The sequence below is a fragment of the Heloderma suspectum genome, chromosome 5, assembly GCF_057233095.1.
Source record: "Heloderma suspectum isolate Gila_16-S chromosome 5, 16-S_ref, whole genome shotgun sequence".
NCBI classification, from domain to species: Eukaryota; Metazoa; Chordata; class Lepidosauria; order Squamata; family Helodermatidae; genus Heloderma; species Heloderma suspectum.
In genome coordinates, this window is record NC_139462.1 from 182,609,399 (window position 1) to 182,635,252 (window position 25,854).

The following is a 25,854-nucleotide window of genomic DNA, read 5'->3' on the forward strand; positions in this document are numbered from 1 at the left end:
TGGGAAAAGCAGTACTGGGGTACAATCTTAAAAATGATAGAATGATCTCAGTACGAATCCAAGGCAAACCATTCAACATCACAGTAATTCAAGTCTATGCCCCAACCACTGAGGCCGAAGAAGCTGAGGTTGATCGGTTCTATGAAGACCTACAACACCTTCTAGAACTAACACCAAAAAAAGATGTCCTCTTCATCATAGGGGATTGGAATGCTAAAATAGGAAGTCACGAAATCACCGGGATAACAGGCAGGCATGGCCTTGGTGTACAAAATGAAGCAGGACAAAAGCTAATAGAGTTTTGCCAAGAGAACACGCTGATCATAGCAAACACTCTTTTCCAACAGCACAAGAGGCGACTCTACACATGGACGTCACCAGATGGTCAATATCGAAATCAGATTGATTATGTCCTTTGCAGCCAAAGATGGAGAAGCTCCATACAGTCAGTAAAAACAAGACCTGGAGCTGACTGTGGCTCAGATCATGAGCTGCTTCTTGCAAAATTTCGGCTTAAATTGAAGAACGTCGGGAAAACCACTAAACCGTTCAGGTATGACCTAAATCATATCCCTGATGAATATACAGTGGAGGTGAGGAATAGATTTCAGGGATTAGACCTGATAGACAGAGTGCCTGAGGAACTATGGACGGAGGTCCGTAACATTGGTCAGGAGGCAGCAACGAAATCCATCCCAAAGTAAAAGAAATGCAAGAAAGCCAAGTGGCTGTCTGATGAGGCTTTACAAGTAGCTCACGAAAGAAGGGAAGTGAAAAGCAAGGGAGAAAGGGGAAGATATACCCAACTGAATGCAGAGTTCCAGAGAATAGCAAGGAGAGACAAGAAGGCCTTCTTAAATGAACAATGCAAAGAAATCGAGGAAAACAACAGAATGGGAAAGACTAGAGATCTCTTCAAGAAAATCAGAGATCTCAAGGGAAAGTTTTGTGCAAAGACGGGCATGATAAAGGACAAAGAAGGCAGGGACCTAACAGAAGCAGATGAGATTAAGAAGAGGTGGCAAGAATACACAGAAGAACTATACAGGAAAGATCTGAATGTCCCTGATAGCCATGATAGTGCGCTCACTGAACTTGAGCCGGACATCCTCAAGAGTGAAGTCAAGTGGGCCTTAGGAAGCATTAGTAACAACAAAGCTAGCGGAGATGACAGTATTCCAGCCGAGCTATTTAAAATCCTAAAAGATGATGCTGTTAAAGTGCTGCATTCAATAAGCCAACAAATCTGGAACACTCAACAGTGGCCACAAGACTGGAAAAGGTCAGTTTACATTCCAATTCCAAAGAAGGGCAACGCCAAAGAGTGTTCAAACTACCGCACCATTGCGCTCATTTCACATGCCAGCAAGGTGATGCTCAAAATCCTACAAGCTAGGCTTCAGCAGTATGCGAACTGAGAACTACCGGAAGTACAAGCTGGGTTTCGAAGAGGCAGAGGAACTAGAGATCAAATCGCCAACATTCGCTGCATCATGGAGAAAGCAAGAGAATTCCAGAAAAACGTCTATTTCTGCTTCATTGACTACGCTAAAGCCTTTGATTGTGTGGATCACAACAAACTGTGGCAAATTCTGAAAGTGATGGGAGTACCAGACCACCTTACCTGTCTCCTGAGAAACCTGTACGAGGGTCAAGAAGCAACAGTCAGTACCAGACATGGAACAACCGATTGGTTCAAAATTGGGAAAGGAGTACGACAAGGCTGCATATTGTCACCCTGCTTATTTAACTTATATGCAGAGTACATCATGAGAAATGCCGGGTTGGATGAATCAGAGGTCGGAATTAAGATTGCTGGGAGAATTATCAACAACCTCCGATACGCAGACGATACCACCCTAATGGCAGAAAGCGAAGAGGATCTAAAGAGCCTCTTGTTGAGGGTGAAAGAGGAGAGTGCAAAAGCTGGTTTGAAACTTTAAAAAAACTAAGATCATGGCATCTGGCCCCATCACTTCCTGGCATATAGAAGGGGAAGAAATGGAAGCAGTGACAGATTTTACTTTCTTGGGCTCCAAGATCACCGCAGACGGTGACTGTAGCCATGAAATTAAAAGACGCTTGCTCCTGGGGAGGAAAGCTATGGCCAACCTAGACAGCATAGTAAGAAGCAGAGACATCACCTTGCCGACAAAGGTCCGTCTAATCAAAGCTATGGTTTTCCCAGTAGTAACGTATGGCTGTGAGAGCTGGACAACAAGGAAGGCTGAGCGCCGAAGAATTGATGCTTTCGAACTGTGGTGCTGGAGAAGACTCTTACGAGTCCCCTGGACTGCAAGGAGGTCAAATCAGTCCATCCTAAAGGAAATCAACCCTGAGTGCTCATTGGAAGGACAGATAATGAAGCTGAAGCTCCAATATTTTGGCCACCTAATGCAAAGAGAAAACTCCCTGGAAAAGACCCTGATGCTGGGAAAGACTGAAGGCAAAAGGAGAAGGGGACGGCAGAGGATGAGATGGCTAGATAGCATCACGGATGCAATGAATATGAACTTGAGCACGCTCCGGGAGAGAGCGCAGGACAGGAAGGCCTGGCGTGCTATGGTCCATGGGGTCACGAAGAGTCGGACACGACTGAACGACTGAACAACAACAACAACAACAACAATATATCCTGATCAATATATACCTTTCTGATAATTTTAAAGATTTCATAGGCCACTCCACGAGCATTGGCCAGGCTCTCCAAATTTGGAAAAGTTTGTCCAAGGGAAAATGCATCAATGAACACAGCAAAGAACACCTATAGGCAAAAAATGGGAGAAATAATAATGGTTCTCAATGATTTACCATCAGGTAATGCATAACCGTAGCAATTGAAGTTGCACATCTACCTGGGAGTAACCCTCATTCAGCACATGGGACTTGCTTCCAAGTCAGCATGTACAGGATAGTGCTGCATAACTCTGTAAATCTACTCTATGTAAACAATGAAATAGAAAAATATTTATCCTCTATGTTCTTGTGCCTCTTTCAGAGTTGTTCATATTTCATTTGTAGTCTATTTTAAGTGTCCACAGAAAAGGGAAGCTAGAAAGATTTATACTCATATTCCTGGATAGATTGTGGCATTACTTAAAGTGAACTCTAATTAACTGGACCATGGAAGAGTGCATGGCGTGTTTGTTTCTTTAACTGTTAGCAGGTGGAGCTGCTGTTTTACTTAGCTCTATTTTAAGGAATGCCCTTCTTGATTGCATAGGGCTTTCCTTTACCAAGAGACCCAGCTCCAGCAAGGACAATCTGTGCTCAGGAGTAAGTCTTTTGTGCACAGATGGTCTTGCTGGATGTGCTCTGCATCCATAAGAGAGCATGTAGAATTATTAATATTGAGATGGTTGCCACATCAGGTTCATACATACATCCCCTAACAAGCTGTCAGTGTGGTCAGTGAGAAAGCTCAGCTGTTGCAGCATTCCCACCTCCTGCCGAAAAAGCAGGATAAAGAGGCAGTAAACAAATAATTGCTGCCAGCATCCACAACATCACTTTGATATGTAGAAGCTACCCATTACAGTGCCTAATCATCTGTGGATCAAGCCAGTTCTGCAGAACCAGGTAGCAATGCTTCCAGCTTCTGTGGGTTGGACCCTTAGCCTCCCAGACACTTAATGAAAGCTCTGGGTGTTTCTACATTAAGGAAAAAAAACCCTGCAAAAACCCACACCCTTTCCAGAGCTTCCTGCTTTCAGTTTCTTTGAGGGATTAGGAAGGGCTTCTTTACATGGCAGCCAGCAGCCACGTGGTTTGAACTGAGGGAGTGCCTCCTTCCCTCCCTGGCATGTGTGCAAAGGAGGGGGAGGGGAGTCTTGTTTTCATAGCTTAACTTCTGCTGTACTGTTTTCTCGCAGCCCCCAGGAAACCTCTGACTTACTTCTGAGCAGACATAAAATGTAAGATTGTGCTGTAAATCTGCAACTCTCAGCACACTTACTTGGGAGTAAGCCCCATTGAACTTAATAGGGTGCTCTGAAACAACAGAGGACATTGCTTCTGAGCTTGGTGGGGTGGGGGATCAGATGTGTCTCCCTTCGTTGCAGGGAGGCATTTTACCCTCTTCTCCATCCAATTGAGAAATGCAGAGACAGGAGAAGCAATCGGCAAGTGATTCTTGCCCTCACACCTGTCAACTCTCATCCTGACCATGCCCAACAACTGAAAACAAATGCCCACAGCAGGCAGACACAGTGGTTTCTTCCGCCATTAGAGGATTTCACAGGGAGGTCATGGCACTCCTGTTCCATGGGCTGGAACAAATACCACATTTTTTGCATTTGGGGAAAACATGAGATAGGCTGGAGGAAATGGCGGGAGACACCCTGGAGGGTAATGGCGTCATCTAAAGAGCCCATAAACTTCCAAGAGAGAGCCATCTCAATAGCAGGATATAAGGTCCGTGTGATGAATCCCTCTACCTGTACTGGAAGTTCAGAAATCAATTTTTTGAAGTTTGCATGTAGTAGAATAACTATATTTGCAATTAACACTGTTCCTATGTCATAAGTATCCTTCTAATTCACTATGAGTTTGGTTCCATACCAAGAGGCAAGTGCATAGCAACCAAATACCAAAAATTGGGAGACACCCAAAGAAATATTAGTGGTGATGGTCTTTTTCATTCCAACACCCTTAGCCTCCTCTAGGTTTGCATCATATCTGAAAATAGACTTCCAAATGTTATATTTAAGACATTTCTCCCTCATGTCTTCTGCTTCAATTCAGGGAAGCATTTCTGCCATTTTTTTTTAAAAAAGCTATCACTTCAATCTTCTGAAGCTGTTGGAACCTCACTGTGTTTTCCCTTTTGAAAACATGGACTGTTTTTACAGGAAGCCTGCCTGAGAAAGGCAGGCACATTTAATTCTGTGATGGCCCACTGATGAAGGTTAGAAGCAGATATTTAGAGTGTACAGTTCCACCACTGTGTAGATGGGCAGAAGTTCAGTATAAGCTCTAGTTGAACATGGGCATCCATGTGAATACATCTGATTCACCTACCGTCCCCCCCCCAAAAAAAAATAGCAGCATTCAGGCATGTCTTAAATGCATGATGCAACTGAGGGTAGATTCATAAAGCCATACACCTCACATGGCAATTCACACAATGAGATTGTTTTATGTGTTACAGGTAGGGCCTGCCATTATGTGTAGTTTCATCAATGTGGAGGATGCATGTGCTTCATAAGCCTATGATGCACTCATCACTATGGGAACTTGAATATGTGCTACATGAGTCTACTTTGAAAAGTTATATTTGCAACCTAATCTGGAGGGATGCTTTCACCTGCTGATCTTATTACTTTCCTTCAGTGATTGGGGAAAGGGGGAGAATAAACTCTAACCTTCCATGTGGCTTTGCTGTTATAACCAGAAAGGCATCTTATGTCCAAAGTGTAGTTGAGTACAAAAGGATCATGGGTTGGGAGTGAGGAAACCCAGGAGACTGGGGAAGGCTCATAGTCTGGTGGTAGAGCATGCTTTGCTTGGAGAAGGCCCAGGTTCCAACCAATGTGTTGTTCAGGAGAAGCAGGGCGTGGGGCAGGGCACCTTCCTCTTCTGCTTTACAGCACAACCCATGATCAGCTCGTTCCTAGGTTGTGCAGCATGATGTGTGAACCCAGACTGTGATGTTGTTTAGGGGCTAAACCCAGCAGCTAACCCATACTTGACAACCCTTCAGTTCTTAATCCTATGAGTTGTTTTATGCAAACAGCCCCAGCATCTCCAGGCAGATCTGGGAAAGACGCATGCCTGAGATCCTGGAGGGTGGCTGTCAATCAGTGCAGACAATACCAAACTAGATGGACCATTTGTCTGGCTTGGTATAAGGCAGCTTTCTAAATGCACATAGATGCCACCCTACCTTGCTATAGCTTTCGCCTGTCCATTAAAAGCAACAACTGTCCTGATGGCTGACAAGATTTCTTCTGCCACAGCACCTGCCTTAGCATAAGCCAAGAGCTCCTTGGTAGTCAACCCTGACAAGAGTTGGTAAAGAAAAATGATTGAAGTCAGTTTGTAAAATTAACACATAAACTAGTAGGTTTCACGCAATGGAGAATTACAAATGTATTTTGTTGATATGTTTTAATTCCAGTCCTGAATAAGGCCTTTTTTACACTTACAGAATGGATTCTTTGTACATATAGTTCTTAGCACTGAGGACATCTCTTAATTGGTTTACTTCACTGAAGTTGATAATTTGGATTTTTGCGAAATGGTTAAGAGATTTATTTTAAAAGATACGGACTTTAAAATGGAATTGCGACATTTGATCTAAATATTGCAAATTAAAGGAGGGTGGAAAGGGTGAGAACTATTTACTTATACCACTCGCGGAATCTCCACAGTTATAATACAGACGTGTTTACCAATTCACATTCATTACAGCAGGCACATGGTTGGAAGATCATTATTACATATTTATTCCACCCTTCCTCTAATGGGCTTAGACAGAGGTACATGATCCTTGCTATAGATCATGTGAAAATAATTGACCTACGGTCACCCAGTAAGTTTTATGACTAAGCAGGAACTTGAATCCTGGTCTCCCTGGTTTATGTTCAACACTCTAACCACTAAACTAACTAGCTCTGTCTTTTCTAGAAATGGTTAATTATAGTCCTTAAAAGGATTAGGACAGTTTCTTGGTACTGAGTCATACAACTTTGAAGACTGATGGAAGACAAAATTTGTAAAACACTTTAGTGCATGAACAGCATGTTGAAATGCAAACTGAGCTCTTTATGTATGTATGTTTTAATTTTGTCATTGATTTATTTACATATTCTCTTGAAGGGCTACTATATACATAATGGAGCAAATTTGTTTTCTGTTTGTCCAGAAGTGAGAGCCTAAATGAATGGTTTCAAACTACAAAAAAGAAAAAGGATTTTAGAGAAAACATTATGAAGAACATCCTGATAGTATGAGCTATTTAGAGGAACAGACTGCTGCAGAAAGTGGTGGACTCTTTGTTACAGGTTTTTAAGCAGAGGCTGGATGGCCACCTATTGATGATTCTGTAGTGATGGATTTCCTGAATCAATCAGGGGTGGACTAGATGACCTTTGAGGTATCTTCCAATTCTATGGTTCCATGATTTGTAGCTCTAGCAACTTACATATGACCACACAGCCCTAGATGCAACAAGAAGAGGGCTAACAGACAATATCACCAGGGTCAGCTTCCATCTGTACACAAATCCTATGATAATCCGGCTACAAATGTGGTCAAATACTGGATTATTATGGGGATCTTGTCTCCAATGCCTTCATGAATGGTGTTAATATCACTGAAAATAAGAGACAAAATCATGAATGGCATTGTTTTTAATCACATTCATTTCCAGTATATTATGCTAACTATAGATTCAGAGTGCTGAAGAACTAGAATTTAGATACGGCTTTTTAGTATTTTGTGGATCCAGAAACCAACCTAAACCTCTCAGGTTTTAAAGAACTAATTCTGTTTCCTTGTAAGCCTGCACTTGTAAACTGTAAGGATAGTTATTAGGAAAAAATACCTTACCTTTTTTTGGCCGGCGGGGGTGGGATATTTACTAATACTTCAATGTTTTGAAGCACAGTCATTCTGTAGTCATATGCACATTGATCTGGTTTGCACATAATGCTAGCTCATGGTTTATTTAACCCACAGCTTGTTGAAGTCTGTGTTGTCATGATGTGTGAACCCAGCCACACGAATGTAGCATTGTTTGTTAACCCTCGAACAACCCAGAAAGAGAACCCATGATTTGTTGTTGGATTTTGCACTCTGGGTGGCAGTTACATGTGAACCCAGAACTGTGGTTTGTTTCTGGGTTGTTTTGCCAGGCTACAGAGGTGGCAGGCAAGAGTGGTAGGAAAAAACAGCCACTCTACATGCCAGTATTACAGTGCCACAAAGGCATTTGGGATCGAGGGAGTGAGCAGGCAAAGGAGGAGGGAAACAACCAACGCAGGGATTGAGAAAACAAACCATGGTTTGTTTGATCATCTGCCAGACAAACCCTGGATGGGGCAATAAACCATGGATTAATCATGAATTAAATAAACCACGTGTTAAAGTTACGTGCAAATCAGATAACTGTCTCATGGAATTACTGTTTGGAGGAACATTTCAATTTTTTTTCCTTTCTTTAAGAATTTCTTGAACTAGAAAATAGGATTGGAGCAAAAAGGAGGAAGAATCAACTATGATCAGGGTTGTTACTAACAAAACAGAAGAGATGCAGCATACATAAAAACCAAATACAGCATCCAAAAATTTAAGGGGATATTGTTACTGTGTTCCACTATATACGATTAGTAGTTCCAAGTTTTCTTCAAGGCATCCAAGTGACTTAAGCCTTCAGAAGTTACTTCTGAAAAAAGGACAAATCTTTTTGCCTCCTCGTCAAATCTTCTTTAATGGTTACTCCTGCAGATGCCAGGTTTTGAAAACTGCCAAGAGTTAAGATTTACCCCACAATGTAGTGATTTCTAGAAGGGTAGGATTCTTGAGTGCATACAGATGTCCTACATTTTGTAAGATCTGCTCCTTCTATTTTAATGGAGAAAACAAATCCACATACACATTCCTCTGTGTACATGAATCTGCTCTCTGGTGAAATTAATGGGGCAACCCATGCATGCAAGAGTCTGATGTATGGCCTACTATTGGAGCATTTACTATTGTAGAATTTAATATTGACCATCTGATGTTTTGACAATCTACATTTGAGTGTAACCTGCCTTGCAAATCTGATTTCCACAGTGGGCAATATTCAGACATATTCAGTAATAATTGATATTGTGTATATCATATTCACTAGTATTTGAATAAACATTCATTAGGAAGAAATGTATAAAGAAGGTCTAATGTGGTAAGCTAATTAACAGAAGTATCTTGGGGACATCTCCTTGAGCATAGACAATGAGTGTACAGGTGGAGTCCTTAAAAAAATGAAACCTTCCTTATGCACTGTTTGGTGGGAACAAGGGAGAGAATCCAATCCCTGATCCTCCTTACAAACAGCCACTTGGCAGGATTTTGACTTCTTTGAACATGGCTGCACATCCAATGCTCCTGCTGTTTGGTCAGGAAGGAGGAAGATGTACACAGTACATTATAGTACACAATACCCATTTGTGAATGTGGCTAACTGATGGCGTAACATAGATATCTGGCCCCAAACTGGATCAGGTTGATGGACTCTAAGAACAAGAATCTAGTCATCTTCTAGGTATATGACAGCTACTCCACTCGCTCCCTAAATTATATCTTCAACAGTAACATCTTACTCAGTCAGTCTAGTATTCAGTGTTCCAATCTGGGTAGTATCAAACCAGGCCATTTCTTGGTGAAGTACAGCAAAAAAGAACTTACCACGTATCCTTCCTATTTGTCTTGCAGAAGTGGTCACAAAGGTCCAGGCTTCAATAAAGCTACAGAGCAAGACACCAAAGCCAATGCCGACATAGCAGTAAGCATACCTGTTGAGGATATGAAGGATCAATAAGGTATTATGTTATAATTTACTTCTATGCTGCCTTTCGGCCAAACAAGGTCCAAAGGCAGCTCACAAAGGTTAGAAAGGCGAGCAGCATTCTCTTGGTCACATTGCAAATACATTTCCTTTCTTCATTATAAAAATCTGTAAGCTCTTTGCTAATATTCACAGAAAACAATTCAAGGCAGACATTCACACAAGGCTGGGATTCTAACTAAGCATTTTCATTAAGTAACAAACATACTGTAAAACTCGTAGATACAGCAGGTTCAATATAACTTGGTACTAGCGGAAACACAACTGCAGATTCACTTAGGAAGATTCAAATATACAGCATAACATGAAATAATAGCTCTTCAAAGCAATAATTGTACAGGTTCTTTCTTACCTGGTCATTTGAGTTTCTACATCTGTAGCTGCTTCCGGACCTACTGAGTTATTAATTTGTTCACCAGCTGTAAAACAGACTGCAGCAATAGTCATATGACAAGATTAGGGAGGTATTTTATCACATAGTAAGTGTCAAAACAGCTACCAAATGCCACCATTCTTTTCCTGATCAAGTTTCAAAACAGCCTTCACCTCGGCTAATGCCTCTTTTTATTATAGTAGGGATACATGTCTTGTACTTTCAGGACTATAATTCTATCAACATAAAAGTTTAATCTGTGACTTTAATTTGTTTAATTTGTTTAAATAATCAGTTGAAACCAGTAAAGAGATTTAAGTCATTTATAAATAAATAATTTTATATGAAGAATATATGAATTCGGTACTTGCAGGCCAGATCCAGCTGCCATAAATGCCCTTGGCTTCTCCCAAAAGAAACTTACTGTAAAGTTTTATCAACCTTCTGTAAAGATTAATTTCTCTTATTACATATGAGCACCTGGAGAGGTCTTTCTTGACTAAGGGAGCAATCCTATGGCCGCTAGTCATGCAGTTTTCCGGGAACCGACCTTGGAGCCCGTGTTCTGAGGTCAGTTCCTGGAGAACCGACCTTCCCCACCTTCCGCGCTGCCTCGCAGGCAGCATGGAACAGCTCCGCACTCCATGTTCAGAAGAGGAGCACAGAGAGGCCAAAACGGGGCATTCCGGGGGTGGGGGAGGCAGAAATGCTGGTATGACACATCCTATGTGTCCTCTGCAGCCTCCGCCCCCGCTCTGCCTTCCCGCGGCTAGACAGCCGAAATTGGCTGTCTAGCTGCAAATGCATGGCAGGAGAGGTGCGGAGGGAATGATCCCCTCCATGCTTCTCCTGACCTGCATTGGATAGGTGGTCGCCTCTGAGTTCGGAGGTGGCCGCATATCCCTATAGGACTGTACCCTAAATTAAGATCTTCTATTTATGAAAAATGGTTAGTACTTATAGTATTTTTTTAGTCCTGTCCTCTTCAATGATTTTCTCAGCCTCTCCCTTTCTAGAAAGTCAGAATCCTTAAAAAACAAAAAACAAAAACCAGTTTCGGGAAAAACTGTGATTTTTACCTGTAGATACATTTAGGCTTGTTCTCACAAAGCTGCTTGTCATGTGGCCAAAGACAATGATTGTAAGTGGCTGTCCAGTTCCAGCTGCAGCAGCTGCGATAGTTCCTACTATCATTAAAAGGATATCTAGCCCATCTGTGAAACTAAACTACATTGATAGAAAACACGGGGAAATGTGATTGAAGTTATGGCAGGATATTCAAATAATGCCTATTAAATAGTCAGACATATTCAAACTTCTTATCTGAATGTTTTGAGTAAGTAGGATGGTATTTATGAAAAACTGAATAAAGAGCACACTGTTATAGCCTTCTCCAATCTAGGAGTCTCCAGATGTGTTGGACTACATTTCCCATCATTTCTAGCCAGCATCTGGAAGACTGGGGAAGGCTGCACAAAGTTTCACATGCTGGAAGTGCCAGTGTATGTTGCAAAGACTCCCTGGGCTAAATAGTGTGGTGTGCTGAGAGGAGGGGAAGAAGGGTGTGGGGGAGTTAATAGTGTCAGCTGTTAGCTGGAGAGAGAGGTGGGGGGGGGTGAATGAAAGGTGGAGGTTTTGCCTGAGTGAATGATGGAGGAAGACCAGAATAGTAGACCTGGCAGAAACACACTGAACAGAAAGTGACAGGTTGTTTACCTTCAAGTGGTTATCTGTGCATTTACACATAAGGGTTCTACACCTGTGGGCCTTTGTTGGGAACCTTCTAAATCTGAGAGGTTTGGGCTAATAGGGCCATCCCACTCTGATGTGCATAGTCAGGGTGCATAGTCAGGGTTCATCTCTCACCCTCCCTGTCAAATACTCCAGCAATTAACAATTATCTTCCCTGTCAGTAAACATATCTCCCTGTCAATTAACATACCATAAAATCTTGACCCTGTTTGGATGTTATCTCCCATGTTATGGACTGTAGGATTAGGATTACTTGCTTTTACACACTTCCTTGTCATTCTTTCCCTTCTCCCCCCAGAGTGTGTAAAAGGTAACCATAGGAGAAAGGAAACTGTGTTTTAAATATGATTTCCTGTGCCCTGAATGCTGAGAATGCTAGAAAAAGACATTTCAAAATCCATTTCCATTCAAAGGGGTGGAAGAACTGGTACAATCAAATAACCATGGTACCTCCTAAGGGTTAGCATCTATGTGCTGTGAGGGGAGCAGAGAAGGGGTACATAAGCCTGAGGGATGCTCCTGTTCTCCACAGATCTGTAGATGTAGGGAAGGTAACATTTAACCCCCAACCCCAAATTACAAGCAGAACGCGGATCAGCAGATTACATACTCACCAGCTCAAAAAACCCAACCATCCTGATCTTTTTCTTCTTTTCTTTCTTTGACATCTCATTTTTCTTTCTAAAAAGATTTAAGCAGAATATCAAGTAAACTAAGGTCATTTGAAGCAAATCAAAGACACTAAAGAGCTTGGAAAAAACTACTTTTTCTTGTTCTTCAAGTTACTATTTTGTGCAACTGTTTCATCCAACTGGAAAGCAGGGTTGTCACAGCCATTGCTTGGAAGCCCTCCTGTTGGGAAGGTAGATTAGAATTAGCAAAACAAATGTTTTGAGAATACCATTTATCTATCTCCTTCCATCCACAAACACACACATTGATATATACAGAATTAAAAATGCGAAAGTAATTGTTTGCATTGATGTCATTCAAAAGCATCTAGCCTACTTGAACTGTGCATGCATATACAGACAACTCTATAGTGCAATTAAGGTAAAGAAATGGAAAGGATCTTTTTTTAAAGCTATGTTATAAAAGATGTGTAACAAGGCAAGCAAGTGGCTTCCTGAACACAATTAGGCTGGATCTACACTTACCACCTTTTTTCGCTTCCAATGTGGTTTCACCGCCCGCCTTTCACACTATGCAGTACCCTAATATCCTAGTATTTCCCCTTAATGTGCTCTGATTTTCCGCCTTTGCTACCGTATCTGGTCATAGTCTCCTCCCCCGCCTGTCCATATACGGCCGTGTTTGTATTTCCCTCCTGTCCAATCACATGTCTCGATGGCCCCATGTCTTCTTCCAGCTACTGATCACATAGCTTCCTCAGCAGCCCCTGTTTCCTCAACAACAAGCAAAGGGCTGGATGTGCGCACTCTTGTCTAATCTTGGAAGATAAGCGGGGTCGGCCCCGGTCAGTAGTTGTATGGGCGACCGCCTGGGAATCAGGCTTCCTGTATTGAGCAGGGGATTGTTCTATCCCTTCAAATGAGACTAAGTTTTACCCCCTCCTATCTCCTGCTCCAGATGTGGTTTTTTTAAAAAAAATTAAGGCATTATCCTCACAGATTCGAGGCTTCTCCTTGATGTTTTTTTTTTTCTAATTCAGGCATGATCTTCAAAGATTCGAAGTTGTGAAATACAACCCCCTGCTCAATGCAGGAAGCCTGATTCCCAGGCGGTTAGAACTCTAACAGGGGAAGAAAAAATGTTGCATCCAACTGTGGATTGGTGAATCTGTCAGTTTCACTTTGTCCCACATCTGAATTGCTTAAATCCCAAGTTCTTTCTCTCCCAAATATGAACTTTGTGAATTTAGGTAAATTCTGATAAAAAACGATTCTCATCCAACTGCGCCAGTCAAATCCAACAGGTTACAGCTATTCCAAGCATGAGTTGAAATTTGTGCCTCAAACACCAAATCAAATATTTTCCCCCCAAAGCACAAGAAAATACTCATTTTACAGAAAACAAACCAGTGATATTCAGATGCACATAACACATCTGCAAAGCCATGCAAAACAAACACATGGTGTAGGCAAACACTGCCCTCCCTCCCCATCACTCTAAACCCTTAGGAAACTCTCTGCCACCCCCCAGCTTACCTTTTTCTTTTTTCTGTGTGGCTGGGCATGCTTCAAAACAAAGTGCTTGGCTGCATTCTTATTTTATAAGAATGCCTCTGGAGCCCATGTGAGGCCCAGAAGCATTCTGGGAAATAAAGATAGAATTGGAGGGTTGTACTACATCTTGCAGCATGCCAGTCTCCTAGCTAAAACTCTTGAAATAAAAATAACGAAGATTAACAAAATTAACAATACAAGCGATATGGCAGGGAGCCTGACAGGCACCAATGGTGGTGCCCATGGGCAGTGTTGCAAATCAATAGTCCATTTCCTTCTGTTAATCAGCTGTTAATCTACTGTATCTGCTTTTGGTTTTGTTGTGGAACTGAGATCCAAGCACTTCATGGGGACTGTTTCCTTTCCTGTTTTTCCATTACATAACTTCTAGGTGGCACTGTGGTATAGCAGAATAGTGCAAATATCCGAGGGGAAAAAACACACAACACAATTTCTTTTGCTTCTACAATTAAATGCTGCATTTTCCATACTCTAAAAAAAAAACAACTTCACCTAAAGTGCTGGTTAGACACAGAAGCAAAACTGGAGGGTCACAATGTCATCTAAAGAACCCTAAACAACTGTGAGTAGGGAATGATGAGCATACAATAAATACCTCATGTAGAAAAACCCTGAAATATAACCTGATTCCTATGTAGTGTTGACTAGCAAAACTGCAAACCTTGAAGCTACAAATACTAATGCTGAGAGGAAAATGCAGATATTCTAGAACTGAGAGACTTACTTGTTTTCTAGGTAAGTAGAAAATCTTCAAAAAACCAAAGGAGCAAAACTTTCCTGATTAAAAAAAATGGCAACAAAAGACTAAATTCCTAGCATCACTGTTTATAGGAGGCAACTGATAATTTTAAAAAAAGAGAGAGGAGTGCAGACTGTTGGAATCTCCTTCAGCTGTAACTCAGATACCAATTGACATGCAAACCTAAAGGACCTGGTCCTGCACTCACTCAAAGAGGATTAATGAAAAACTGCAATGCAAACCAAGTGATGACTGTACCCAAAGTTCTAATGAAAAAAAACCTAGAAAATATAGGGAAAGAAATACTGCAAATATTGCAGAAACTTAAAATTCCAAAGATAATGAACTTGCACATACAAAATAATTAGAGTGCTGATTTAAAGACTCACATTAGTGCAGAGAAATCTACATCCCTGTTGAGGGCCATAGAAACTTTTAAAAGAGAAAATGCAAAATAGCTCCTTTCTATTTAATAATCTCTCATTATTGTCTACATTTTCCAGCACCCAAAAAGAATATCGTTATATTTATGCTGTTCCTCAAGAAAATATTTGACCAACAGGGCACCCATTCTTTGATTTCATTAAAGTTTTGCCCATGTTTCATTGTTTGATTTCATTAAGGTTAGCCCATGTAGATTTTGTTACATGGGCATGAGATGACATAAATAACTGCTGCAGTATTGCAGGTCAAAACATTTGGAAATGCAAATACTCTTCCCGCTACTACTATGGAATATGTGTGTGTGTAAATACAATGACCACACAGCTGATGTCCCTATGGTGTAGATGCCCAATAAATTGTGGATTGTGTGTCAATAGTCATGGACTGTGCATACCAACCAATCTTTAAGGTTCCTAGTTTTTTTTTTAAGCCATCACTAGTTTAGATGGAAAGTCTGCAAGGTCCTGTAACAAATGCCAGTTGGAATGGATGCACATTTGTCATTTTTTGCTAACTGGATTAAATGGAAGAATACATACAAGTCTATTGGTATTAGCTTTTTCTTGAGGAAACAACAATGACTAGTTGCCCGTAGTCATTACTGATTGCACAAAACAAAGTTCTGAGATTCCTTAATATAGTCTTGAGTATTAGTACAATTGTGTTTATTCCTGGCTAAAGGGGACATTATTTTTCAAATGTGTGGGATAATAGCTGCAATATCTCAGAAATATATTTTATCAGGGTTTTTTTGTACATCATAGTGGCAAGGCAATGGTTCTCTTTTGAAACCAAAATACTCAGAAAATTAATCTGTGACATAGTAAAGGAAGTCACAAAACTAAGATAAGAATCCCTGTGATCTACCAAATGGAAAAAATATATATTTACAGTTAAAATCCATACAAAGGTATAATAGAATTAGGGATATGTTGGTATATGTGTGGGACATTTTTCCTGGCTCCGGGCAGTTAGTAGCAGTTGGTGATACAGTCTGGGTTTCAGGCTCTTCCCTCTAAGAAGGGGCTTCAAATCTATCCTCACTGCAAAGGACAGGTGTGATGCTTTGGATGCCCTGCTCTGCACAAAGGTAACCAAACAATTTACAATGCATTACAAAGGAATGCAATTTGTTTATATCAAGACATAAACAGTGAATAACTAATGGAGCATATATGCAAATTTACCTATAGGTTCTTTGTGTACCCATCCCATCTTTTTGAACCATGCTGTTATAGACTTGAAGCTGAGCGTTGTTGGTTTCTGACCCCCCCCCCCACTTTATTGTTTTTGGAGGTAACACATAACAAGATTTTTTAAACAGATTCAGACAGTAAAAACAAACCTTATACAAGATCTGAATCCTCGTATTCATAAGAGTTGCCATATGCAAATACCATCTTCCAATATGCAAAAGAAATGATTCCTGTACTATACTGCTTTAGATTACAATATGTGTATGTGTGTCCCATCCTTAAATATAATCTGAACAAGGAATCTCTACACATTGTGCATTAGCATATCAGGGAGGCTACTTTAGAATCCTTTCCTTTGACATCTAGGCTGTGTTCGGATGATTGTGACAGCGAAAGAAGCCATCTTGGTGTCTGAAAGGGTTAAGAATGGGATGGAACACCCCTTTTTCATCCTTGATCTTTTATTTCCCCTTTAATTTTTGTGAAGTTTTAAATAAACATTTTGTTTCTATATACTGAAAATACTAACGAAGCAGCATATACTTGTTCTCTTGTTCCTCAGCAGAGTGTTGATCTTTCCTCATATTTAAGAAAGCCTGGTGATGCCTGGTACTAAAGTAGAAAACTTGGTACTATGCCAACTCTAAGGGTTTGGAATTGGGTAGTTCTTACAACATCATTGATCGCTCATACAACAATTCTGATTCACCTCTTCATGTGCATATGCTAGAACCAACCAAAGTAACTTACAGAAAAGCCAGCTAGAGCAGTTAGTTTTGAGAAACAGAAATAACCAGTATTTCAGAGTATAAGTTGTAAATGACGTAACTGACCCTCAACACATATATGTGGTTTGGAAGATCAGTGGCACACTCCTTCACAATTCTTCACAATTATCTGTCTATAACAAAGGTGAAAAAACCTGGACAGATTTACACAATACTTCCTACTGAATCTAGATCAGTTTCAGGCCCCTTCAGGGCACAACAGGTTTTTTACACAGATACTTTTATCATTTAGGGCGCAATCCTATGGCTTTACACAAGCCCAACATTTGTGAATAATCACATGTTATGTGTATGCCTGAAAAACAATACATAAGAGCAGTCTTTCCCAACCTGGTGCCCTCCAGATGTGTCGGACTACAAATGGCCTTAATTCATTCTTCACAATTTCCAAATGACTTGCCTTTGCAAATTCCCACAGTGCATTTTCATAAATAAATTGGGAGAGAACTTAAGCTTCTAAAGCTTCTTAAGCTTCTTTACTTAACCTGTAAAGCCAGATGAACCATATCACTCCTTTCCTCCCATTAAGGGCACAACCCAATGGGGATAGCTGGCCACCTCCGGACTCGGAGGCGACCAACTATCCAGTGCAGGGTGGGCGGAGCGCAGAGGGGATATTCTCCTCCGTGTTCCAGCCTCCTGCATTAGCAGCTAGACGGCCAATTTCAGCTGTGTAGCTGGGGCGGGGTGGAGTGGGGGCAGGGAGGCTGGACGGTGCATAGAGAATCTTGTAATGCCCCCTGGAACACCCCTTTCCCCCCTCTTTGTGCTGCTCTTACGAGTGTGCAGCCAGGGACAAACCATGCCTCTTATGAGGCAGCGGGGGCAGGGGGGGGAGGCGGCTCTTTGGGAACCGACCTCAGAGCGCTGGCTCTGAGGTCAGTTCCCATGAACTGAAAAATACTATGGCCGTCTAGCCACTGTCTAGCAGCCATAGGATTGCGCCCTAAATGATAAAAGTATGTATTACAAAGATGAACTTAGATTTTACACCTCAATATATTTGTCTCATCCACTTAGATGTAAACGAATTGTGAACAGGTCCTGGAAAACATTTAACTTGCTTGATTTTGTCCTCAGTTACATTCCATTTAAAGCACGTCACTTATCCATTGCCACTATCACTTTGATCTTGATCTATCTGATGACTTGTTCACTTCACCAACAAGCACAAAAGCTTTCCAATGGTATCTCATAAGTACTGAGATCAATTTGCAACATCTGTACACTAGGTGCTAGAGTAGAGAAAGTCTGCATTAGCCCCAAGCCATAGGCTGGAGTAGCTGTGAAATGGGGTGCTGGTATAGATCAGTTATTACACGTACCTGACTGTGCTAACCAAGTTGTTCAGGTGCTGATTAGGACAAAGGTGATGGAGGTAGATAGAGAAGCAGTGTATGTCTCAATTAGCACCCTCACCCTAGATGCTTCAAACACTTCTTGGTCAAGTATAGTTTTATATGACATTTTAAAAAATATCCCATATGAAAAAACAAACCTTTGTCAAAGCATCCCCTTCATTTATGGAGCTTCCTGGGTGATCCTGGGCAAGTTCTCATCCCTCATCTTAATTTATCTCAAAGGGCTGTTGTGAAGATAAGCTGAATGTAATGTACATTGCTTTGCACCTGTTGGAAATAACATCTACAGCCATCCGATGGCACAGTTGTTCCATTAAACAAGCACATGCTCTGTTTGCCCGTTTGGAGTAAGTGAGTTCAAGGCTTCCAGTAGATTAGATTAGATTTGTTTATTAGTCTATAGTCAGCAGACCACACAAAACAAACATTTCACAAAATATACTAGATATCAATGCAAAGATAAGGTACATACAGTTAATACAAACCTAAAACCTATAGAATAAAGTTCAGATTCTGGATTTCTAGCTAAAGCCTGTCAATAACTCTCGTTTAATTCTCATCAATAAAAAATGCTCATAATGCTGTACACATAATAACTAAATAAAAAGGAAATTATTATATCCACCAGATGGCTTAAGTATTTTAAACAGCATGATTTCAAAAGATTTAGGGCGCAATCCTATTGGATCCGCCCTTGATACTGGTAAGCCTCCAAACTCAGAGGCTTATGAGTATCCAGTGCAGAGCAGGAGATGCAGTGGGGGTGATCCTCACCTTCACTGTGCCTCCCACTCTGCATTTTAGCCACATGGGCTTTTTCGCCTGTCTAGCTGAGGTGTCGGGGAGGCAGAGGGAAGGAGGCTGGGGAGGCCTGGGGATATGGTCTAAGCCATCCACTCCTCTCCCCACCTACTGGAACATCCTCTTTCCCTTCCCTTTGAGGTCACTGGTGTGGTTCTCTCCATGCTGGCTGCCAGGGGGAGGGGGAGGGGAGCTTGCACTCCTGGGTCCAAGGTCAGAGCACTATCTCCAGCCTCTGATCTAGGAATCCGAAGTATCCTATGCCCCTTCCCTACTCTGTCTAGGGGGCCATAGGATTGCTCTCTTAGGCTTGCTTGGGAGTAAGTCCCTTTTCGAAGTAGACATATATAGGATTGCAGTGCAATGCACATTTATTAGACTATAAGCATCTAGTGATGTGTCAGGATCTGAAGTGAGTCAGCATAAGAAAGAAATGATGATTATGAATATTCCAGAGATAGTCCAGGAATCTGCATGCATAGAGTGCAATCCTATGCATGTTTAGACAGAGAAAAGGCCTACAACTCCCAGCATTCCCCAGCCAGCTTTGCTTCTTTTATTTCCAGCTTTGCTGGCTGGGGAATGCTGGGAGTTGTAGACCTTTTCTCTGTCTAAACATGCATAGGATTGTGCCCTAATTATGTCAGAGAAGAGAAGAGAAGAGAAGAGAAGAGAAGAGAAGAGAAGAGAAGGAACGGTCACTAATAACTGAAAATGGGGTGGTGGGAGCTTAGCTTGGCTAGCTGGCTGATGACTTACAGGATAGATATAGAATGACCAGCTTGTTTTGCAGCAGCAGTGAAGCCCTTAGAGGTTGTTTACCCTGTGGGGAAATCATTTTGGAGATAATGCCTCTTAAACAGATCCATGAATAAACCATTTATGTGTTCAAGTGAGGAAATATTTTTAGAAACATTTATTATGTACACTAAATATTGTGTAATATATGGGTATTATATAGTCATTTGTTAAACCATTTTTCCAGTCTTGTAGTTGTTTTTGTGTTTCAGTATTGCCTGGAGTCTTCCTGCTGACCACCACCATTGGTCCCAACAGGAGGGGAAAAGTCAATAATAAAAAACAAAACCGGAAAGGGAAGAAAAAACTTCTGAATTCGGATCCTCCTTCTCTTCTGCCATGTGCCTCAAGTCTGGCAGCATTTCTTGTAGGATTGGTCTACCCCAGTATAAACAAGGTGGTGAAGGAGATTTTGGCCAGAAATGCTGCTGGGTGACAGCCACTGATCTATGAAGGGAATGATATGCAAGCAGGGCACTGATGTCAGTATAAACACTCCTTTCTGAATGCTGTGGCTTTCCATCCACTGCATGGCAGCCTCAAAGTGGGGTGAAGAGGTGCTGAGTGAGATGCAGCACCAGAAATTCATTGGCAAGGTATCATCCACATTTCAGAGGGTGGGTGGGAGGCCCTTGGATTGGATTTGGGGAGAGTTCTGTAGAAGCAGAGTTAGCTTATGGATGTGCAGAGAAAAGGACAATGCAACCATTTGGAATAGGATGGCCAAACACATGTTAAACTGAAGAGGGATTCTAGCTCACTTCACATGTTATCTGTGTAATAAGGGCTCTATGTATAGAAGGAGCAGTGTGGCCGCTCCACTGACCCCATCCCTGCTTGCACAGACAGGTTTGCACATAACGAGAAGCCACTGTGGGGGAATTTCTCTGCAGGGTTTCTAGTCCCTGTGGCAGCTGCCATCTTGAATATTCAAGCCAGGGCGGGGGCACGTTGCAGCTTGTTGTTATTTATTTATTTATTTCATTTCTATACCGCCCAATAGCCGAAGCTCTCTGGGCGGTTCACAAAAATTAAAACCAAACAACACACAATAAAACAATTTAAAATATATAGAACATTAAAACCACAATATAACAATACAACCACAATAAAACCTAGCAGCAGTGCAAGAGTTTAAAATACAGATTTAAAACAGCAAAGATAAAAATTTAGAAAGCTAAAATGCTAAAATGCCTGGGAAAATAAAAAGGTCTTCACCTGGCGCCGAAAGGAATACAATGTAGGCGCCAGCCAAGCCTCACTAGGGAGCTCATTCCAGAGCCGGGGTGCCACAGCAGAAAAAGTCCTCCTCCCAGTAGCCACCTGCCTCACTTCCTTTGGCAGGGGATAACGGAGAAGGGCCGCTGATGATGATCTGAAAGTCCGGGCAGGCACATATGGGAGGAGGCGATCCTTCAGGTAACCTGGCCCCAAGCCGTTAAGGGCTTTGAATGTTAACACCAGCACTTTGATTCGGGCCCGGAAATGGACTGGCAGCCAGTGCAGCTGGAAAAGTACTGGTGTAATATGAGCTTGCAGGCCAGTCCCTGTTAACAATCTTGCTGCCCTATTTTGGACCAGCTGAAGTTTCCGGACCGTTTTCAAAGGCAGCCCCACGTATAACGCATTGCAGTAATCCAGACGAGAAGTTATCAGAGCATGGATAACTGTAGCTAGGCTATCTCTGTCCAGATAAGGGCGTAGTTGGTATACCAGCCTAAGCTGATAAAAAGTGCTCCATGCCACTGAGTTCACCTGTGCTTCAAGTGACAGTTCTGGATCCAAGAGCACCCCCAAACTACGAACCTGATCCTTTAGGGGGAATGCAACCCCCTCCAGAACAGGTTGAATATCACCTAGCCGGGCAGACGAACCACCCACTAACAGTACCTCCGTCTTGTCTGGATTGAGTTTCAGTTTATTAGTCCTCATCCAGTCCATTACCGTGCCCAGGCACTGATTCAGAACAGCCACTGCCTCACCTGGTTTTGATGAGAAAGAGAGGTAGAGTTGGGTGTCATCTGCATATTGATGGCACCTCAGCCCACACTTCCGGATAACCTCCCCCAGCGGTTTCATGCAGATGTTAAACAGCATGGGGGATAAAATAGAGCCCTGTGGAACCCCATGGCACAATTACCATGGCACAGAGCAATAATCCCCCAGCACCACCTTCTGGAATCGGCCATCCAAGTAGGAGCGGAACCACTGTAGTGCAGTGCCTCCAACTCCTAACCCAGACAACCTATCTAGAAGGATACCATGGTCGATGGTATCGAAAGCCGCTGAGAGGTCCAGGAGAATCAACAGGGTCGCACTCCCCCTGTCCCTCTCCCGGCAGAGGTCATCCCACAGGGCGACCAAGGCAGTTTCCGTTCCAAAACCAGGCCTGAAGCCCAATTGAAATGGATCTAGATAATCTGTTTCATTCAAGAGTGCCTGGAGCTGTCCTACAACCACCCGCTCAAGCACCTTGCCCAGGAAGGGGATGTTGGCCACTGGCCTATAATTGTTAACATCCTCTGGGTCCAGGTTAGGCTTTTTCAGGAGAGGTCTAATTACTGCCTCTTTTAAAGCGGCAGGCACCACTCCCTCTCTCAAGGAGGAATTTACAACCTCCTGGACCCAGCCGGACAACCCCTCCTTGTTTGATTTAATAAGCCATGAAGGGCAAGGGTCAAGCACACAAGTGGTCAATCGGACTTGGCCAAGCACCTTGTCCGCATCCTCAGGCCTCAGTAACTGAAACTCATCCAATAAAACTGGACCAGACGGTGCTCTGAACGCCTCTACCAATGGAGCTTCATTAATGGTGGTGTCCAATTCATGACGAATCTGAGCGACTTTATCCTCAAAGTGCCATGCAAACTTGTCACAGCATGCTACCGAGGGTTCCACCGTCTCTCTCCCTGGCCCAGAATGTAACAGGCCGCGAACCACTCGGAAAAGCTCCACTGGATGACACTGAAAAGATGCAATGCTGGTGGAAAAGAACTGTCTCTTTGCCACCCTCACCGCCACAGAGTAGGCTCGATCGTGGGCTCTTACCTGTGTTCGGTCAGACTCAGCACGAGTTTTCCTCCACCTGCATTCTAGCCGTCTCCCCTCTTGCTTCATTGCCCTCAGCTCAGGTGTATACCAAGGAGCTGGCCGGGCTCTGCTCAGAGGGAGAGGGCACTTGGGCGCGATCGTGTCAACCGCCCGAGTCATCTCTGCATTCCACAGAGTGACCTGGGCTTCGACAGGAGCACCAGCCATGCCAGCAGGAAAATCCCCCAGAGCCCTCTGGAATCCATCGGAATCCATTAATCTCCGGGGTCGGACCATTTTAATAGGTCCCCCACCCTTGCAGAGGGGAAAGGCCACCAGGAGTCTAAACCTCAGCAGGAAGTGATCTGACCATAACAAAGGGACAGATGTTAATTCCTCCACTTTCAGATCACCATCCTCCTGCCCAGTCGAGAAAACCAGATCAAGCGTGTGTCCTTTTATATGTGTTGGGCTGATGACATGTTGGGACAGCCCCATGGTTGTCATGGCGGCCATGAAGTCCTGAGCCGCCCCGGATACAGCGGCCTCGGCATGGAAGTTGAGATCCCCCAGGACCATCATCCTGGGGGTCCTCAACACCAAGTCCGAGACCACCTCCGTCAGCTCAGGCAGGGAGTCTGATGGGCAGCGGGGTGGGCGGTATACCAACAGAATCCCTAATCTGTCCCGGGTAGCCAACACAAGGTACAAACACTCAAGATCTGCACTCGAATGAGCAGGAAGCCTGGAGAGGGAGATTGAATTCCTATAGACCACGGCAACCCGTTGTTATGTGTGAACCTGGCAAGGGTGCATTGTTGGGATGCTTGACAAGCCACCTGCAACGCTAAAACAGCCCGTGGGTTTTGGGCAGCTTTCCAAGTACCACAACAACTCACCTTCGCCAGGTTCACATGTAACAAGAAGCTATTGTATGCCCCTGCATGCAATATTCAAAATGTAGGTTGCTACAGTGATGATAAGCCTCATGGGGAAATTCCCCCACGATGGCTTCTTGTTACGTGCGAACCCACTCACTGGGTGAAGCTGGCTGCTGTGAAGCTGCAATCTATGATCTGGTGATTCCAGTAGGACTAATATATGAAAAAGCTCATTCATTATATTTCAGATCAGCCCAAGGGGGCATTGCCCTCCACAGTCAATGCAGGATTCCTTGGGACCATTTTAAAGGCTTCAGTGAAAAGAGATAGCCATTTCTTCTGTGGGCATTCCCTTCCTGTCCTTGATCTTGGATGTGAGGAGAACTCTCTCCTTTGTGTGAGGATATATCCCAGCAAACACAGTTAGAGATTCCAACTTGCTGGCAATCTCAGCAACATGCCAATTATTTCAATTCATGTCTCGACAAGATGCCAGTTATTATTTGCCCCAGATAGTGAATGAATGTAATATCTGGAATTGTAAAGTGGCACCAACTCACTGCAGTTAGGAAGCACAAGAGGATGCTGCAAGCTCCATTCCTCACCTTCTCCCCACTCTAGTCTAAGCTAGGATGAACAAGGTCTTTTTTCAGAAGAGGGCTACAAGAGTTGCATCTCTTCGAGAAGCAGAAACAAATGAGCAGGAGAATGGGGAAAACATAACATTATCGGCTCCTTCCCTCAACATCTGGACTGACAATGGAGAAAAGGTGCAAGACCTTCTCTTCAGCAGCAGCACAGTCAAGCTGGGACAAGTGAGGTCCCTTCTGAGGAAAATCCAGGGAGCTACATCTAGATCTTTTCTACATTAGGCATTTGTTGTGTGCTCATCATTCCCTACTCACAGTTGTTTGTGGGTTCTTTAGATGACATCATATCCCTCTAGTTTTGCTTCTGTTTGTTATCAGCACTTTCGGCAAGGTTTGTTTTTTTTTTAGATCGGGGAAATGTGGTATTATGTCTGATGGTGAAAGAACACATTGTTTCTACTGTGTATCTGTGCTTTTCTGCTATACCACAGTGCCACCTAGAGGTTATATAGCACAAAAGCAGGAAAGGAAATGACCCTCATGTAGTGCTTGGATCTCAATTCTGCAACAAAACTGAAGGCAGATGCAGCAGATTAAAACCCTGTGTAGAAAAGCCCCTAATGTTGAATGAGCGGATGTCCACTTGTGCAATGGATTTTGCCCTCCTCTCCCCTCCCAGATGCCAGAATATAAAAGCCATTTAAAAAAATCCTACTTAAACTGTATATGTATTAGGGATGTACGAAAGTGACTTACTTGTTCATGGATGTGATTTGTGGTGGGGGGGAGGCGCTCCGTCCCTCCCCCCGGAATCCTCGATGGGTAGGGAGGCGATCTGGTCCTCTCCCCTGGAATCTTGCCCAGCCGGCTCGGCTCAGCTCTGTGGCGGATCCATGGAGCAGTCGGCCAGGGCCGTCTGCAGCTGGAGTTCTGGCTGCGGACAAGCTGGTGCAGACGCAAATGGTGGCTGCTGTAGCGGCCGCCATTTGTGTCCAGCCAAGCTGCCATGATAGGCTACGTAAGTATTTACGTAGCCTATCATGCCAAGCCAAACAAAAAACAACCAGCGTACGCAAATGGTGGTGGCTACAGCGGCCGCCATTTGCATAAATATTTACATAGGCTAGAACGGCGGGGAAAAAAGGAACGCAAATAGCGCCCACTACGCTATTTGCGTCCCCCTTTCTTTCGCCGTTAATAGCCTACGTAAATATTTATGTAGGCTAGAACGGCGAAAAATAGGGAACGCAAATGGCGTATTTATGTAGTATTTACGTAGCCTATCACGGCAAAGAGCAGTGGTGTAAATGGCATAGCGGGCGCCATTTGTGTCCCTTCTCTATG

At 43.0% G+C, this 25,854-nt stretch overlaps 1 pseudogene; it reads right to left on the reverse strand.

Annotated features, from left to right (window-relative positions):
- LOC146344920 (ATP-dependent translocase ABCB1-like) overlaps positions 1–12,696 on the reverse strand; it is a 216,791-nt pseudogene extending 204,095 nt beyond the window's left edge.
- Positions 12,697–25,854: the final 13,158 nt, after the last annotated feature.